At 46.1% G+C, this 19,173-nt stretch overlaps 1 protein-coding gene across 3 annotated transcripts in view; it reads left to right on the top strand.

The window, feature by feature from the left end:
• Positions 1 to 2,258: 2,258 nt before the first annotated feature.
• Positions 2,259 to 19,173, top strand: part of abat (4-aminobutyrate aminotransferase) — an 82,651-nt gene continuing 65,736 nt past the window's right edge. The window contains exon 1 of one of the 3 annotated variants that reach the window (XM_055650990.1): positions 2,259 to 2,281. The gene's annotated coding sequence lies outside the window, so the exon portion shown is untranslated. Of the gene's footprint in view, positions 2,282 to 15,289; positions 15,431 to 15,791; positions 15,922 to 19,173 lie in introns of those variants that run through there. The other 2 variants (XM_055650989.1, XM_055650988.1) reach the window with 2 other exon arrangements.

Below are 19,173 nucleotides of genomic sequence, written 5' to 3'. Positions count from 1 at the left end.
AGCTATAGGATGGATGTCATTCAGCTGGAAAAGGTGCAGAAAAGATTCATGATAATGTTACTGAGATTGGGAGGGAATATTGAGTAACAAGAAACTCGAGAGGCTGGGACCCTATCCCAAAGTGTGGGGTGATCTTAAAGAGGTATATAAAAGTGGCATGGACCATTAATTAGATGGATGGCCAGTCTTTTTCTCAGGGTAGTGAAGTCTAAAATTAGAGGGCATAGATGTTTATGCAACAGAGGAAAGATTTAAAGGGATACAGAAGCATGTTTTTCATGCAGGGGTTGGTGGGGATGTGGAACAAGCTGCCAGAGGAAAATTCTGAAGTCTGAAGGAGGGTCTCAACCCGAAACGTCGCCCCTTCCTTCTCTTCAGAGATGCTGCCTCACACACTGAGTTACTCAAGCATTTTGTGTCTACCTTCGATTTAAACCAGCATCTGCAGTTCTTTCTTACACAAGCTTCTGAAGTGGATATGATTACAGCTTTTGAAAGACATTTAGATGGGTACAAGGAAGAAAAGGTTTAAAGGGATATGGGCCAAACCCAGGCAAATGGGACAGGCTCAGATAGAGATTGGTTGGCATGGCTGTTGACCTGAAGGGCTTGTTTCCTTGCTGGATAACATGTAGCTGCCCTTATCGATCAATGCACTTGCATACAATGCCATTGTGATCTCCAAGAGGCACCAGCATTGCTCAAGTAATGGCACTACTGATTTCAACTTCTCACTCACAGAAGTTGTAATTTTAATGTAAGATTTTAACCCTGGTATATCTCCATTTGTTTTTAATCCTCTAGCAATGTAAACTGGACATTAATAAATAGTCAGACTAATTTAATTTTTTTCAGATTCATTCTCAAGGGTAACTCTTGTCCTCTGAACATCCTGACAAAAAATGAGTTGTGGTGTGGTGTGAGCTCTCTTATGCTCTTAGTAAACTACAACGGGTAAGTCTTTGAAGTGTATGTTAGTCAAATGTATTTTAGAGATTCATTCTCATTTATGCTACATCAAATAACAATTACTGTCGAGGCCAGTCAGCTGCTACCTTGTGATGTTTGAACCCCAAGTACTTTGCAAATCTTCGAATGACAGATATTGTCTGTCCTCAGTATTTGCAGTGTGAAGGCATAATTAAGCTACAGAATGGTATCTTAAGTAGAAAGGACAATTTCTGTGACGGGGATCCCACCTCGATCATTGACAAGCACTAAAGTGCAGATCTGCAAGATCAGCACTAATTTAACCCATGGAGTTATTCTAACATTTGTTTAGACTTCTGTAGACATGGAATTATGGTTGTTTAACATGCTAGACATCTGTATAAATCCAAATAAACTATTCCTGGAGCAATCTCTTCATAATCATTGTGTAGGAAGGAACTGCAGATGCTGGTTTAAACCGAAGATAGACACAAAAAGCCAGAGTAACTCAGCGGGACATCTCTGGAGAGAAGGAATGTGTGATGTTTTGGGTTGAGAAGCAGGGTCTCGATCCGAAATGTCAGCCATTCTTTCTCTCCAGAGATATTGCCTGTCCCGCTGAGTTACTCCAGCATTTTGTGTCTATCTTCAGTGGAAATTAGCATCTGCAGTTCCTTCCGACACTAACCTTAAGTTGTTATACCATGTATTTATTGCTCTTTTAGTCACACACAACTTTATACTGAGCAATATTCCAGTGAACCTCGGGAGTCTCAGCTATTCAAGTCCCAAGTGATTAGTACTATGCATGGACATTTTTTTTTACGATCACTAGCGCCAAAGGATCTGGCACCAAACCATGTTTTCTGAGCAGTATGATTGCTAAAGATTTGTTTAAGAAAAGAACTGCAGATGCTGTAAAAATCGAAGCTGGACAAAAATGCTGGAGAAACTCAGCGGGCGAGGCAGCATCTAAGGAGCGAAGGTATAGGTGACGTTTCGGGTCTGAAGAAGGGTCTCGACCCGAAACATCAGCTATTTCCTTTGCTCCATAGATGCTGCCTCACCTGCTGAGTTTCTCCAGCATTTTTGCCTCCCAGCATGATTGCCAAGTTCATTCCACAAATAACATCAGACCTGTACAAACACATTCCGGCTCAACTCGTTTTGAGCAGCATAATCATAGTGTGTCATCCGCTGAATGGCTAAAGTCTGTCAGAGGTGCATGATGCAGGCGGTTTGTGATGCCAGTCTGCGTGCAGCACTGAGTCCTGCCTGGACTGTCATTGTGGAGCTCCGCACCCCAGCCCCAAACCAGTCATGCATTAACAAAATCATCAGCCACTTTCAGGTTAGTTGCAAATTCATTGATATCAGCCTTTCCTCCAACTCCACAGGGAGGTTGCTGCTTTCTAGAGTTTTAAAAAGTGGTTAAAGTCCACGGTTTTATTGTGTGTTGTGGTTGATACTAAAGGATTTTGTCCTGATTTCAAATACTCTGCATAAACAGCTGCCTCTAGATACAAGTGTATTGATTAGTTGCCCTAAGAAGAGGGAGTGAATGAAGAGGAAAAGAGGGTGAGACTGTTCCTTGATTATGCTGCTGGCCATACCGAGGTAGCGTGGTATAGATGGACTCAATGGAAGGGAGGTTGGTTTATGTGATGGTCTGGGCAGCGTCCACAACTTCTTCAGAATGATGGAAGGGTCCCAACCTGAAACGTCACCTATCCATGTTCTCCACAGATGCTGCCTGACCCGCTGAGTTACTCCAGCACTCTGTGAAACGTTACCTATCCATGTTCTCCACAGATGCTGCCTGACCCGCTGAGTTACTCCAGCATTTTGTGTCCTTTCTAGCATTTTGTGTCCTTTCTAGGAAGTAGGAGAATACCTTTCGGCTCTTCAAGCCTACTCTGCTAGTTATCAAGATCACAGCTGATCCTCTTAATAATACTCTCCCAATTTTAAGATTTAAAGCTACAATCAATCTCAGTTTTGAATTATTTAAGAAAGAACCGGGACTTTTGGCGATCGCTTCGCCCAACACCAACACTCAGTTCGCAATAACCAACCTGATCTCCGTCGGCCCAGCACTTCAACTCCCCCTCCCATACCGAATCCGATCTTTCTGTCCTGGGCCTCCTCCATGACCAGAGTGAGGACCACCGCAAATTAAAGGAGCAGAACCTCATATTTCGCTTGTGCAGTTTACACCCCAGCGGTATGAACATTGACCTCAAATTTCAGGTAGTTCTTGCTTTCTCCCTCCTTCCCCTTCCCTTCCCAGCTCTCCCACAGCCCACTGTCTCTGCATCGTCCTTTCTCCTCCCCCCACCTCCACATCAGTCTGAAGAAGGGTCTCGACCCGAAACGTCACCAATTCCTTCGTTCCATAGATGCTGCCTCACCTGCTGAGTTTCTCCAGCATTTTACAATACAATATAATACAATCAGTTTTAATCGTCACTTGCACATAAAGTGCAAGTGAAATGAATTTGCCAGCAGCGGTACACATTTTTGTCAACCTTCAGTTTTGAATTAACTTTCTGATTGAACCTTCAAACTCCCGTTGGAGAGAATTCTAAAGATTCGGCTTCCTCGGATTGAAAATGTTCTCCTCAATACTGAATGCCCTACTCCCTGTTCTGAAACTGAACCCTGGCTATAAACAACCCCTGCCAGGGAAACATTATCCCTGCATCAAGCCTCTCAAAGAGTTTTGTAAGTTTCATTGAGAACTCTCATTCTTATTCATCTCACTCATATAGTCACAGAGCTGTACATAATGAAAACAGGCCCTTTGGCCCATCTCATCCATGCTGACCAAGAGGGCATATGGGACTGCTCCCACTTTACTTTGTTAGTCCCATAGACCTCCATACCCTTACTCTTATATATCTGTTCAGATGGTGTTTACAAATCATACTTGCATCCACTTCTACAGATTCCTCTGGTAATTCATTTCAGATACAGACTACCCTCTGAGTGAAAAAAATCCCCCTGTGGTCCCTCTTAAATCTCTCCCTCCCACCTTAAGTCGTCGCGCTAACCTGGGTAAGATCCATGCCCCCCTCCTACCATCATGTTTGTTTTAATTTTAAGGGCTTGGTGAAAGTGCCTGCATACATTAACCATCAACAATGCAACATATTATTTTTGTTTGGAGAATATTCATCTGTTCAACATGCTTATCAACATTTGTTGAAGATTGTCGACCAACTGAGTGGTTAGTGAGTGACGTGTTAACTACTGCTGTCTCTGCAGTCACAGGGAGCTGCATTGTCTAAATTAATCTTGCAATCTAACTCTCGGCAATCTCACTCTCAGCAGGAGTGGAGATTTCCTAAATGCATGGTTAATAATTATGTCTGCAGCGATTCTGCAGTGTGCCTGACAACAGACAAATATTCCATCATACTAGTTAGCTTGTGGTCACGAGTTTTTATTATTTCATCTTATTGTACATTCTACTAAATATTCGACGAGGACTTTGCTAATTCCTTCCCCTAAGATAGAGAAGGTGAGCTGAAATGTGTAACAAATGGAACTGATCTGTGCCTCCTGCATCTACCAGTGGGAAGAAGGGTCCCTTCTTCCCACTTACAAACTTCTTAAGGGGTTGGACAGGCTAGATGCAGGAAGATTATTCCCCATGTTGGGGAAGTCCAGAACTAGGGGTCACAGTTTAAGGATAAGAGGGATGGCTTTTAGGACCGAGATGAGGAAAATCATTTTTCACACAGAGAGTGGTGAATCTGTGGAACTCTCTGCCACAGAAGGTAGTTGAGGCCAGTTCATTGGCTATATTTAAGAGGGAGTTTAGAGATGTGGCCCTTGTGGCTAAAGGGATCAGGGGGTATGGAGAGAAGGCAGGGATGGGATACTGAGTTGGATGATCAGCCATGATCATATTGAATGGCGGTGCAGGCTCGAAGGGCCGAATGGCCTATTCCTGCACCTATTTTCCATGTTTCTATGTAAAACATCATCTGTCCATTCCATCGACAGATGCCTCCAGACCCACTGGGTTCCTCCAGCAGTCTGCATTGCTGAAGATTGCAGCATCTGGAGTTCCTGGTCACTAAACGTATCCAATTCCTTTACTTCCATCTCTCCCTCAGGTTCATTGCTATTGATCTCAACAACAGTGTGTCTCTATTCAGCTCCGTGTGTTGTAACTTTCACTCCAGTATCGCCTGGTTCATTCTTTGCATTTTTACGATATTTACATTCATTGTTTTTTGGAAAAGCTCCTCGTCACGAAGTGAAAAGGGATTCATCCACAAAGTCACCTGACCACAACTGAGGTATTTGCAGGGTTGCATGTGAGCAGAATTGCTTTAACATTGTTGCTGTCGCTAAACCGTCCGTTGACACAGAGGTGCTAAAACAGTGCGTACTTGCTGCATCTTGGATGCGGCATTCAAGCTTGTGGATAAAAAGGGATCCTGTGGCACCATTGTGTCAAACTTACCCCTCAATCAGCATTTCTAAACCAGTTTATCTAGTAATTATCATACTGCTATTTACTGTATATGAACTTACTGTGTGCACATTTAGTTTAGTTTAGTGAGCCAGCGCGGAAACGCCCTTCGGCCCACTGAGTCCGCACCGACCAGCGATCCCTGCACATTACATAGAAACATAGCAAATAGGTGTAGGAGTAGGCCATTCAGCCCTTCGAGCCTGCACCGCCATTCAATATGATCATGGCTGATCATCCAACTCGGTATCATGTACATGCCTTCTCTCCATACCCCCTAATCCCTTTAGCCACAAGGGCCACATCTAACTCCCTCTTAAATATAGCCAATGAACTGGCCTCGACTACCTTCTGTGGCAGAGAGTTCCAGAGATTTACCACTCTTATTAACACTATCCTACACACACTAGGAATAATTTACACTTATACCAAGCCAATTAACCTACAAACCTGTACGTCTTTGGAGTGTGGGAGGAAACTGAGGAACTCGGAGAAAACCCACGCAGGTCACGGGGAGAACGTGCAAACTCCGTACAGACAGCACCCGTAGTCGGGATTGTACCCAGGTCTCCGGCGCTGCATTCGCTGTAAGGCAGCAACTCTACCGCTGCGCCACCGTGACAACCTCATGACAAGGTTAAGGTTTATCATACAAATGCTTAATAAAGATGAATAAATCTAATCCAAGTTACTAAACATTAGAATAGGAAATCATCAATAAATAAAGTTACTTATCAGAGCGAGTACCAAAGATCATACCCGTAATTTGGTGAATCATGAAATTCATGGTGTGGTTGGATAATTTTTATTCTCTGTGATGCAAGCATTAAGTACAGGAGTTAGTCAGCCTCTCATCCTGTTGTCACCTCCATACCTACATTGCTGTTCCAGTTAAATTGAATTGGGAAATTCGCAATAATGTTTTGAATGTCAACGGGAGGACTATTTTTTCCGTTTGGATGGTCATTTCTTGGTACATGTATGGTCTTCTTCTTTCACGTCCATCTTCCATGTTTCAAATGTTGACATCGCTGTCATCGACCGTCATGAAAAGGACGCAAGCTTCCGGCGACATTCAGATGGAGCCAACACTTGTTGCAGTAGATGATGGCGGTAGCAGAATTAGCTCAGGACACTTCCAGTTCCCAGCCCCGCGACGGGACGCTTCTGCTATGGGGCTGCATGTATGGTGCATGGGTGGCTAACCACACATTAGGCTATGCCCCAATGTCGTCAACATCTTGCTGAGTCAGCACACAGATTGTTTCCTTGTGCCAGGAGTTGCTACAGTGTTCGTTCATCTGCAAAAATCCCCATTTTGCATGTTCATGAAAAGGCTGATGTGGATGCACAGAATATGTTGGAGCAGCTAGTCAGACCTGGCTGTGTGAAGGTAGGAGACAGAGGAAACCATGGACGAGGCCATCTCTCAAAATATCATAGGAGGTTGTGCAGAGTCAGCATTATTATCATCATCGTTGAAACCATCAACAGGCACGGTGCCTTACAATGCTCTGTACGACAGTGATCGCAACTTCTACTGAAGTGTGGGTGGCCGTTGGCTCACTAGGACCTCATCCGCCCTTTGACAGGTCTTGTTTTTGGTCCTGCTGGGGGGTCCACAGCCCCCTCCTCACCTGGCAAACCAGGTGGGGGAGACGGTTTAGTCGCCGACTATCCGACCATGGAGCGGGTAGCACGGGATTACATGGTACCCGTGGCGGGGGGGACTCCTCCCGACCTGATCACTAGAGTCAGGATTACAAGAATGATCCCAGGAATGAGTGGGTTAACATATGATGAGTGTTTGACGGCACTGGGCCTGTACTCTTGTACTCGCTGGAGTTTATGAGGGGGGAACCTCATTCAAACGTACAGAATAGTGAAAGGCTTGGATATGGTGGATGTGGAGAGGATGTTTCCACTAGTGGGAGAGTCTAGGACTAGAGGTCACAGCCTCAGAATTAAAGGATGTTCTTTTAAGAAGATGAGGAGGAATTTATTTCATCAGAGAGTGGTGAATCTGTAGAATTCCTTGCCACAGAAGCCTGTGGAGGCCAAGTCAATGGATATTTTTAAGGCAGAGATAGATAGATTCTTGATTAGTATGGGTGTCAGGGGTTATGGGGAGAAGGCAGGAGAATGGGGTTGAGAAAGACTGGATAGACTCGGCTTGTACTCGCTAGAATTTAGAAGATTGAGGGGGGATCTTATAGAAACTTACAAAATTCTTAAAGGGTTGGACAGGCTAGATGCAGGAAGATTGTTCCCGATGTTGGGGAAGTCCAGAACAAGGGGTCACAGTTTAAGGATAAGGGGGAAATCTTTTAGGACCGAGATGAGAAAAACATTTTTCACACAGAGAGTGGTGAATCTGTGAAATTCTCTGCCACAGAAGGTAGTTGAGGCCAGTTCATTGGCTATATTTAAGAGGGAGTTAGATGTGGCCCTTGTGGCCAAGGGGATCAGGGGGTATGGAGAGAAGGCAGGTACGGGATACTTAGTTGGATGATCAGCCATGATCATATTGAATGGCGTGCAGGCTCGAAGGGCCAAATGGCCTACTCCTGCACCTATTTACTATGTTTCTATGAGAAGGAGAGATAGATCAGCCGTGATTGAATGGTGGAGTAGACTTGATGGGCTGAATGGCCTAATTCTGCTCCTATCACATGTCCATGATCTCCAACCTGGGCTGTATGTCTTTGCCAAGTCTGAGCAAGATGCTCCATGTTTAGCCAGCACCAGTGATGGAGGAACATGTGGCCAGTCTCTCTCCTCCTGCGCATTCTCACACAGGTTCAAGCAGAGGTCTGGACTCTAGTCTCCACCCTCTGGGAGCAGATTGAAGCATTAAATGCGTATCAAATTGACACTGGGGAGGAACTGATATCCTCATTAACCAGATATAATTGGTCAGGAGATCATTCTACTCGTTGAACAGCAAGAGGCCACCAGTGAGCAACTCGTTACTCTCTGTGGACAGGGAAGATCATCCATGAGTAACTTGTAACTCTACACCAGATCTACACGAGCCAAAGGGAAGCTGTTTTCTCCCTGTTTGAACACAGAGATGTCACATACGATGGTTTCCCCACAGGAGCAGATATATGGCGTCTTTAACATGTCTCTCTTCAACCTGAGCATGTCCTCTGGACACCTACTCCAGGTTCACTCTTCACTTGGTCCTGGTGGGAGTTGGAGATCATCCCACCCTGGTCAAAATCTTCTCAAGAGTTGTCAAGGAATCTGCACAAACCAAAGAATACGGGAGCAGATTCTGTGCATCCAAACCGAGGCCTGAAGATCATTGTTGTGCCCTGATGCTGGAACATGGTAACTAATGAAGGGCATCCAGTGGGAATATGGTCATGTAAAACCTTCCTGACGTTTGATGTTGCTTTATTATAGATGATCTCAACACAGCACTGTTAAAATGCGTCTTCGTTTCAGGTAAATAACATTCTTCCTTGTGCAGAGATGGTCTTGCAGGCGTGAGAGCCGTTGGCAGTGTGCAGATCCTGCCGTGCCTCAGCTAGGAAGATTACCAACATTACTAATGTCAAGTCAACATGCTCGAGTTAAGCCTTGATAGCCACTTGACAGCACTGGATAGCCACCAAGTGGTCACAGAAGTGGAAGGCAACCTCATCTCCATTATACAGCTACATCTCTTCACCAGATAAAAGCTATCCAGGGTCTGAGCTCCCCAGAGGAGCATGGATGGGTGAAGCTCAACAGACTTGGTACTGGAGGTTACACAGAAAAGCTGGAGAAACTCAGCGGGTGCAGCAGCATCTATGGAGCGAAGGAAATAGGCAACGTTCGGCCCGAAACGTTGCCTATTTCCTTCGCTCCATAGATGCTGCTGGCTGAGTTTCTCCAGTTTTCTGTGTAACCTTCGATTCTCCAGCATCTGCAGTTCCCTCTTAAAGACTTGGTACTGGAGTTGGGCGTTTCAATGCCAGCGTGTGGAGATGGGGGCTCCCTCCGACAGAGCCCAGCCTGTGAATGTGGAGCAGAACAACACACAGCCAACCATGTCATCTCTGGGTGCCCGCTCTACCACCCACCAAATGGAGCTGTGTCAGGGCCTGGCAGACATTGACGGCAACAGAGACAACAACCTGGCTGCTCAACACCCGGCTTGAGATCTAACTATTCCTTTGGTTTATGTTTCATTCGCAAGAAGAAGAAGCCATTTGACGGTGACCATTTTCAGTTAAACTGTACCAGGAATGTAAATGAGTCTGAAGTAACTGGATCCATGCCAGGCTGTCATGTTGTTTGGCCACTAACCCACGTTTGTCCTCTCAGGCAAAGTTCATTTACCCTGCCTGTTCAGGACCACCAAATACTAACTGTGGCCAGAGGAGGGACCCGTATGAAAGGCAGAAACATCAGATCAATGCCTGTCGCCATGTGTGTTAGTGTTGCCTTTCACCAGTAACACAGTCTGTCTGAAAGGAATTCAAAGGGACAGGGAGAGGAATTGTGAAAAGTGATGATTCATGAAGGAGATCATGAGAATCAGTCTGAAGAAAGTCCCAACCCGGAACGTCACCTATCCATGTTCTCCACAGATGCTGCCTGACCCGCTGAATTACTCCAGCACTCTGTGAAACGTCACCTATCCATGTTCTCCACAGATGCTGCCTGACCCGCTGAGTTACTCCTGCACTCTTTCTTAGTACCAATTGTTGCATGGTGAATGAAACACTTATACCACTGGATAGACTCGGCTTGTACTCGCTAGAATTTAGAAGATTGAGGGGGGATCTTATAGAAACTTACAAAATTCTTAAGGGGTTGGACAGGCTAGATGCAGGAAGATTATTCCCCGATGTTGGGGAAGTCCAGAACTAGGGGTCACAGTTTAAGGATAAGAGGGAAGGCTTTTAGGACCGAGATGAGAAAATCATTTTTTACACAGAGAGTGGTGAATCTGTGGAATTCTCTGCCACAGAAGGTAGTTGAGGCCAGTTCATTGGCTATATTTAAGAGGCGGTTAGATGTGGCCCTTGTGGCTAAAGGGATCAGGGGGTATGGAGAGAAGGCAGGTACAGGATACTGAGTTGGATGATCAGCCATGAACATATTGAATGGCGGTGCAGGCTCGAAGGGCCGAATGGCCTCTACTCCTGCACCTATTTTCTATGTTTCTAAGTTCTGTTCCATTTGAAATGGCCAATTGATGCAACGGTTTGGAATCCCATGATAGATTTATCATTAATGAATGATTGTTGAGTAGCCGGCAAGTAGCCCCAGCTCACCGCCCGTGGACAGAGAACTGCCCACTGAAGCTCAGTCTCCGTGAACCGATCATAGCGGACCTACCAGTGGAATGGGTATGCCCTGCTCGCACATGGCGGACTCCGGACTCGGGGCCCGAGCCACCGGCATTGACCAGATCCACCCCGGCAAGATCGAGGACTGGACGTAGAACATCGAGGCCGGAGACACCGGGGGGCCGAGGTGGACGAGCCGTGTCGTAGAGAACAAAGGGGGACCTGGCCTGGTAGGGGGCCCCAAGAACAAGAGGGGCCTGTGGTGGTGAGGAGGGGGGGGGACGAAGAAGAGACCAACAATATTTAAGGGTACTTTGTAACTTTGTCGGTGCCTTGTGGCGACTGTGTACAGTGTACTGTACTCTGTACTGTGTACTGTACTGTGCAATGTACTGTGCACTGTGTACTGTATATTGTGTACTGTATACTGTGTACTGTACTGTACTGTGTACTGTATACTCTGCACTGTGTACTGTACAGTGTACTGTGTACTGTACTGTGTACTGTATTGTGTACTCTATACTGTGTACTGTATACTGTGTACTGTACTGTGCACTGTACTGTATACTGTGTACTGTATACTTTTATAGTGTACTGTACTGTGTCCTGTATTGTGTACTGTGTACTGTATTGTGTACTGTGTACTGTATATTGTGTCCTGTATACTGTGTACTGTACTGTGTACTGTATCCTGTATACTCTGCACTGTGTACTGTACTGTACTGTGTACTGTGTACTGTATACTGTGTACTGTACTGTGTACTGTGTACTGTATTGTGTACTCTATACTATGTACTGTATATTGTGTACTGTATACTGTGTACTGTACTGTGTACTGTATACTGTATACTCTGTACTGTGTACTGTATTGTGTACTCTATACTGTGTACTGTATATTGTGTACTGTGTACTGTATACTGTGTACTGCACTGTGCACTGTGTACTGTACTGTATACTGTGTACTGTACTGTGTACTGTGTACTGTATTGTACTGTACTCTATACTGTGTACTGTACTGTGTACTGTTCTGTGTACTGTACTGTGTATACATAAAACCAGGGGTGGGAGATTGCAACCTTCACGTGGTCCGCCCTGTATCGACGAATGCAAATAGAACAAGTTGTCCTACAACTTTCGGCTGTGCACGCCACGCGCAAGAAGATAAAGATGCAAATAACAAAGAATGTCTTTGTTCCTACACGGTCCATGTGACAATAAACTATCTCTCTACACTCCGATTTGCAAAACTTCCCAATGCAAAACTGTTCTGGGTAAAAAGGCGAACATTCTGCCGGACATTGTCTCCCTATGTATCTTTATTGTCGGTAGCAATCCATCATATGGCGATATCAAAATCAATTGGCCACAGTGTAGCTTATTGTGCCGACTCAGTATTTGATCACTTTGTAATTTTATGCTGCTACTCACAATGCAACATACATTTGCATCGTGGACAAATCTGGTTGTGGCTTTATATCGTGTCTGAATTATTAATATATATAATCAATTATTGAGGTCACAATATGTTTATAGGGATGATTGGGGCCCAAAGTTTACAAAGTTGAAATCGGACAAAGCTCTTGAGGAATTTACAGGAAGCAGAAAATAATTTAAAACACTAAAGGGGCCTCTGACATACCCTTAGCAGGGTGACTTAAGGAGAATCACAAGGCATTGTATTGGTGTATTAGTAGTAAAGGGTAGGTCCATTCAAGGACAAGCGATGGAATCTATGCCTGGAGCCAGAGTGGGTGAGGCCCTAAATGAGAAGGTGAGATCAGAGAGGGTTATGTTGATATTCAAGGGCATGTTGATATAAAGAAGGATATGTTACATCCGCTGGAGGACTTAAGGTGGATAAGTCCCCAGGGCCTGATGGAATTTATCCCAGGATACTGAGGGAAGCAAGAGAGGAGATTGCTGGCAGACAAAAGTGCTGGAGAAACTCAGCGGGTGCAGCAGCATCTATAACAGGCAACTTTTCGGGCCAAAACGCTTCTTCATGGGTATCGGCCCGAAACGTTGCCTATTATAGATGCTGCTGCACCCGCTGAGTTTCTCCACCACTTTTGTCTCCCTTCAATTTTCCAGCATCTGCAGTTCCTTCTTAAACAGGAGATTGCTGGCATTGACCAATATCTTTGTATCCTCCCTAGACATAGGCAAGGTTGCAGAAGACTGGAGAAGATGTTTCCACCTGTGGGAGAGACTGGAACTGTAGGTCATAGCCTCAGAATTAAAGGAAGGGGTTGAGGAGGAATTTCTTTATTCAGCAGGGGGTGAATCTGTGGAATTCTTTGCCACAGACGGCTGTGGAGGCAAAATCAGTGGATATATTTAAGGCAGAGTTAGATAGATTATTGATTAGTACAGGTGTCAGGGGTTATGGGGAGAAGGCAAGAGATTGGAGTTTGGAGGGAGAGATAGATCAGCCATGATTGAGTGATGGAGTAGACTTGATGGGCCGAATGGCCTAATTCTACTCCTATCTCTTATGATCTTATGAAAGGCAACAGGAACAAACCAAATAGGGACAAAGACATTATGCCAGAGATCCTTACTGTAAGGAAGTTACTGGAGAAGATTCTTAGCGACAGGATTTACTTGTTCTAGCTGTGTGTAAGAGCAGCACAAGTAGATATAATTACCTCCTCAAGTTTATGTAACTGACTAAGGCCCCAGGAATAGTCTCCCCCTCCACTTCAAATTCCTACTCTGACTAGAGTCCTTGCTGGACTTAGAGGGCGCTCTTTTAGAAAGGGGGTGAGGAGGAACTTATTTAGTCAGAGGGTAGCTAATCTGTGGAACTCATTGCCACAGAGGGCTGTGGAAGCCAAGTCAGTGGATATTTTTAAGGCAGAGATGGACAAATTCTTGATTAGAGCGGGTGTCAAGGGTTATGGGGAGAAGGCAGGAAAATGGGATTAGGAGGCAGAAATCAGCCATGATTGAATGGCAGAGTGGACTCGATGGGCCGAATGGCCTAATTCTACTACTATAACTTGTAGACTTGGCACCCCATTTACAGTGCAGAGTCCATGTGACCACTCATGATGCGAATCGCAAGTCATCTATCGTGGAACATTGCAGACCTTGCTTAAAATAAGTAACAGAGATAACTTTCTAGTAATAAAATAAATGCAATAACCTCAGAGATCCTTCAACCTTGGTGATCTCCAGATCAACAGTGTGCATTACAAAATGACTTGCACATTATTTGACAAAAAATTAACCGAAATGTAAACTGAGTCCAATATGTCGATACTTGTTTAGAAGGATCGGTTAGCATCATTTCTAAACAGGTAGCTATGGAGTTACTGACACACTTGAGTGTTTGTTGACTAATGGACTTCCTAAAAAGCCAGTACAGTTTCTTCCCAGCTGTTATCAGGCAACTGAATCATCCCACCACAACTAGAGAGCGGTCTTGAACTACAAAATGCAGGAGTAACTCAGCGGGACAGGCAGCATCTCTGGAAAGAGAGCTACATAGGGCTCTTAAAGATGGCAGAGTCGGGGGATATGGGGAGAAGGCAGGAACGGGGTACTGATTATAGATAATCAGCCATGATCACATTGAATGGCGGTGCTGGCTTGACGGGCCAAATGGCCTACTCCTGCACCTATTGTCTATTGTCTATTGAATGGATGGGTGACATTTTAGGTCAAGACCCTTATTCAGACTTATGTAGTCCTGAACTATCTACTTCATTGGTGACCCTGGGACTATCCTTGATCGGAATTGCGCTGAATGTTATTCCTTTATCGTGTATCTATACACTGTAAATGGCTGGATAGTGATCATATATAGTCATTCTGCTGACTGGTTTCCACATTACAAAAGCTTTTCACTGCACCTCTGTACACGTGACAATAAACTAAACTGAACTGTACAGGCACTTGGCACATGTAGACACAAGGCACTGTTGGCCAGAATCAGCCTGTGTACTTCCCTGTTGGTACTGGAATGCACCCACCAATGGAATGATCCTTTATACAAAACTGAAGGTGTTAAGGTCATGTGACAGGAACAGAATTAGGCCATTCGGCCCATCAACTCTACTCTGCCATTCAATCATGACTGATCTATCTCTCCCTCCTAACCCCATTCTCCTGCCTTCTCCCCATAACCCCTGACACCCGTACTAATCAATAATCTATCTATTTCTGCCTTAAAAATATCCATTGACCTGGCAACATATCGTGGGTGGCCTCTCACGGCCATCCAGCCCGCATGGTTGTGAGAGGTCTCCAAAGAGTCGTGGCGTCTTTCTGGTCGCCGCTGAATTTTCAACATGTTGAAAATTTCGGCGACCTATCACGGGTGCCAGCAGTCGCCTGTAAAGGTCGCGTAAGTGGGACAGGCCCACCACATAAGGAACGTCTTTCCTTGGTGAGTTTCTCCAGCACTTTGTGTCTTTCCTCGGTTAACCGGCATCTGCAGTTCCTTGTTTCTTCTGTGAGAGCGCCACATCGTTATGTTGCTTGCTGGCACAGACGACAATTATACACGGAAGCAGCCCTGTTGAGATGCGCTGACGTGTGGTAGTCATTGTGACATCGCGTGCCCGGCTGTCCCAGTGCCGGTCGCTGGTCGCTGTCTGTGGCCGCGATTGTGGCTCAACTTGTGGGGGTGGAGGTGGGGGGAGGGGGGTCAAGAAGCGGACGTTGCAGCTGCTGCTACTGGAGGCGAGCTGTTGGTGTTGGAGAGCGGGGCTTTGTGGGGGTAAGTGTGAGTGAGCGAATGTGTGTGTGAGTGTGTGTGTGTGTGTGTGTGTGTGAGCGAGTGTGTGTGAGTGTGTGTGAGTGAATGTGTGTGTGAGTGTGTGTGTGTGTGTGTGTCAGTGAGTGTGTGAGTCAGTGAGTGTGTGTGTGAGTGTGTGTGTGTGTGTCAGTGTGTGTGTGTGTGTGTGTGTGTGTCAGTGAGTGTGTGTGTGTGTGTGTGTGTGTGTGTGTGTCAGTGAGTGTGTGTGTGTGTGTGTGTGTGTCAGTGAGTGTGTGTGTCAGTGTGTATGTGTGTGAGTGACAGTGACAGTGACAGTGACAGTGAGCGAGGGCCCGGGCCGCCCACTCACACACACTCTGTCACACTTGGCTGAGCGCGGCCGGCAGCTAATGATTGAAAGGCAAGCGGCGTATAATAATCGCTGTCTCACACCTCGCTCGCACACTCTGCTCAATCCCAATGCTGATTCACGGCCACAGGCTCGTCGCCAGGTAAGCGTCGCCCGCTTCAGCACCAGCGCTCGCCCAGTCGGTACTGCCCGCTGCCCGGTCCCACCGGCCCCGCGTGTAGCCGGCACCGGGCACCGGGCACCGGGACCAAGGTCCAGAGCAGCTGCATCGCCATCGGGCAGCGGATGTTGACAAGTGCCCGCTGCTTGTGTATAGCGGGACCGGCCACAACGTTGCACCGGGCGGCGGGGAGTGAGTGGGTGCTTCCCGCACACTGACCTGTCCGGCCCCCGACATCTCCAGCTCCAGCACACACAGCTGGCCCGCCGGCCCCGTTACAATCTTGTCAACTGTATCCAGTGATGCCTTTTGCTAAAAGCCATCTGTGGCCGCAGGATGGACAGTGATGGTCGGGCATTAGACTGCATACATGCATGCATGTGTGTGTGTGTGTGGGCGCAGATGTGTGTACAGTGGGGAAATGGTTCCTAGTGTGTTGTTTACTGCAAGCGCGCAGCCTCTCTCACACACACACACACATCATGGGTCTGTCTCACCGCCATCACAGTCCATTTGGATCAACACCAAGTCCTCTTCATCAAACACCCGGGACCCCCGAGAATCACCGCGGAGACAAAGGACTGTAGATGCCGGTTTACACCCAAGATAGACACAGAGTGCTGGAGTAACTCAGCGGGTCCGGCAACATCTGCACATAAACGATGGGTGACATTTCAGGTCGGCTCTAAAGAAAGGTCCCGATGTATCCACCAGTGGGAGAGTCCAGGACCAGAGGGCACAGCCTCTGAATTAAAGGACATTCTTTTAGGAAGGAGATGAGGAGGTATTTCTTTAGTCAGAGGGCGGTGAATCTGTGGAATTCATTGCCACAGAAGGCCGTGGAGGCCAAGTCAGTGGATATATTTAAGGCAGAGATAGATTCTTGATTAGTGCGGATGTCAGAGGTTATGGGGAGAAGGCAGGAGAATGGGGTTAGGTGGGAGAGATAGATCAGCCATGATTGAATGGCGGAGTAGACTTGATGGGCCGAATGGCCTAATTTATTCCTATCTCTTGTGATGAAAACGTCACCCATCGCTTATCTCCAGAGATGCTGCCTGACCCGCTGAGTTACTCCAGCACTCTGTGAAACGTCACCTATCCATGTTCTCCTCAGATGCTGCCTGACCCGCTGAGTTACTCCAGCACTCTGTGAAACATCACCTATCCATGTTCTCCACAGAAGCTGCCTGACCCGCTGAGTTACTCCAGCACTCTGTGAAACATCACCTATCCATGTTCTCCACAGATGCTGCCTGACCCGCTGAGTTACTCCAGCACTCTGTGAAACATCACCTATCCATGTTCTCATCAGATGCTGCCTGACCCGCTGAGTTACTCCAGCACTCTGTATCTCTCCAAAGATCACTGTTGCCAGACTAAAGGTCACTTTTTTATATAAGGCACTGCCATTAAAGCTGAGCTCCGGAAATCTTTTTGTAGAAACAAGGAATTGCAGATGCTGGTTGACAAAAACAAAAAAGACAACTTGCTGGAGTAACTGAGTAGGTCAGGCATCATCTGTGGAGAACATGGAATGGTGACGTTTCACAGAGTGCTGGAGTAACTCAGTGGGTCAGGCAGCATCTGTGGAGAACATGGATAGGTGACGTTTCACAGAGTGCTGGAGTAACTCAGCGGGTCAGGCAGCATCTGTGGAGAACATGGATAGGTGACGTTTCACAGATTGCTGGAGTAACTCAGCGGGTCAGGCAGCATCTGTGGAGAACATGGATAGGTGACGTTTCGAGTTGCGACCCTTCTTCAGATTGAAGTTACTCCAGCACCTTGTGACTTTTTGTGAGGATATTATTTAAAGGTTTTTAATGTATCTAATGTCATTCTTTTTTCAAGATGTGTGCAACACCTTAGTTTTTTTTAACCCTTCATTTAAATTGTGAATGTTTGAGATATTGGGGGATGTTTAATGTTCCTTGTGGTTTTGACATTGGATAAATTTGTTGATGGATTTGGTGCCTGACATTTCAGTGCAGGTAAAATGCTGGAGTAACTCAGTGGGGCAGGTAGCGTCTCTGGAGAGAAGGAATGGATGATGTTTCAGGTCAAGACCCTTCTTTGGTCTAAAGCAGCATCTGCAGTTCCTTCCTACACATTTCAGTGCAGGCCAAATGCTGCCAGAGGGTTTGCCATTACACTGACCACTGCGCTCGTGGCTGGAATGCTTCAAGGCAGCACGGTGGACACTGGATTTGAACAGGCACCCTAGTCATTATACGCGTTAACCCTTGCATTCCCTCACTCTCCGTCCCTCCCCCACCCTAGTCATTGTACTAGTTTCCCTGTCGTCCTGCTGAGTCTCATTCTCTGTATAAAGGGCCTGTCCCATTGTACGAGGTAATTCAAGAGTTCACCGGAGTTTTCCCCTGATTCGAACTCGAAGAATGTCAGTAGCGGGTCCGTAGGATTTTGTGGATGTCCCGTAGCGGCTCGTAATGCTAACGTTAGGTACTCGGGAAATATGGTAAACTCGTGTCGTTTTTACAACACTGTGAAAAATGTCCACGAGTAAAAAAATACTCGTGATGAACAAAATTGTTACTTTTTACTCGTACGAGCAGCTACGAGACATCCACGAACTCCTACTGATCCACTATGGACATCCTCTGAGTTCGAATCCAGGGAAAATTCGGGAGAACTTTTGAATGACTTTGTACAGTGGGACTAGGCCCTTTACTCATTTTCAATGAGCCCAGAGCTAACAATGGCCTGTTTCCTTCATCATCGTTACATGTTTGCAAATCTTTAATTCATTTGTTCTCTATCTCTAAATTTCACCGTCTATATCTCTCCTTTCCCTTTCCCCTGACTCTCAGTCTGAAGAAGGGTCTCGACCTGAAACATCACTCTCCAGAGATGCTGCCTGACCCGCTGAGTTACTCCAGCTTTTTGTGTCTACCTTTGGTTCAGGCCTGGCCTGACTAAGGGCAGCAAGCACGATCTGGTTTATTAATTGCTCTAGGTGTGTTTGAAGGCTGCGTTAGACTTTGGGGTAGACTGGGCATTAAGGGATTAAGACAATTGAAGATTGGCACTGTACAGTGTTTGCATGCTTAACTCTTGCCCATTGCTTCCAGTATAGCAACATCTGTCAGTGTGTGGCCTGTATGATTGCTGCAGGCAGTCAGTGCAAAGTCATGTCCATAAGTGATGAGCAGAATTAGACCATTCCCCCTCATCTCCTTCCTAAAGGTATACCCTTTAATTCTGAGGTTG

The sequence above is a fragment of the Leucoraja erinacea genome, chromosome 20, assembly GCF_028641065.1.
Source record: "Leucoraja erinacea ecotype New England chromosome 20, Leri_hhj_1, whole genome shotgun sequence".
In the NCBI taxonomy this organism is placed as follows: Eukaryota; Metazoa; Chordata; class Chondrichthyes; order Rajiformes; family Rajidae; genus Leucoraja; species Leucoraja erinaceus.
The sequence above is the reverse complement of the archived record's forward strand: the minus strand, read 5'-3'. Positions and strand labels throughout refer to the sequence as shown.